The following is a 480-nucleotide window of genomic DNA, read 5'->3' as shown; positions in this document are numbered from 1 at the left end:
CTTCTTCTTCTTCTTCTTCTTTTTTCCCAATCCTCCACAGATTTCTTTTATTTTAATCTTGGCTGCAGTCTTGATTCATTCATAATGTTTTACTCCTCAGTTTTAGCTGAACATGCAGATTCCCTCTCAGGTGGAGCTGGGCCTTCAAACATCTGACCAGCTGAGCTTTCATCAACTCAAGCTGAGCTCTATCAGGGTTTCACAGCTCTGGTTGGCTCATGTTTGCTCTCAGGCTGTGATTGGCTCTGCTGACTGTCCAGACGTGCTGATTGGTTGAGGGGTCTGTGAAAAAATGTCCAAGGAAAAAACATCAACTTTTTCACTTCAGCTTTTTTTTTTTAGAAATATGTCTGCAATAAACTATGGAAGCTCATATTCGCCACTCTGAAGAAAAAATCAATAAACTTCTGTCTCATAATTATGACTTAATATCTCATTACTATGACTTAACTATCTCAAAATTATGACATAGTATCTCAG

General features: G+C 38.3%; 1 protein-coding gene across 1 annotated transcript in view; it reads right to left on the bottom strand.

Moving 5' to 3' along the window:
• Positions 1-29: 29 nt before the first annotated feature.
• Positions 30-480, bottom strand: part of LOC106511740 (Hermansky-Pudlak syndrome 3 protein) — a gene marked incomplete at its 5' end in the record, with an annotated part of 2,503 nt that continues 2,052 nt past the window's right edge. Inside the window, 1 exon segment of the mRNA XM_014000484.1 lies at positions 30-282.

The sequence above is a fragment of the Austrofundulus limnaeus genome, unplaced genomic scaffold (assembly GCF_001266775.1).
Source record: "Austrofundulus limnaeus strain Quisiro unplaced genomic scaffold, Austrofundulus_limnaeus-1.0 Scaffold3150, whole genome shotgun sequence".
NCBI lineage: Eukaryota > Metazoa > Chordata > Actinopteri > Cyprinodontiformes > Rivulidae > Austrofundulus > Austrofundulus limnaeus.
Note: the sequence above shows the minus strand (reverse complement) of the source record. Positions and strands in the feature narration are given on the sequence as shown.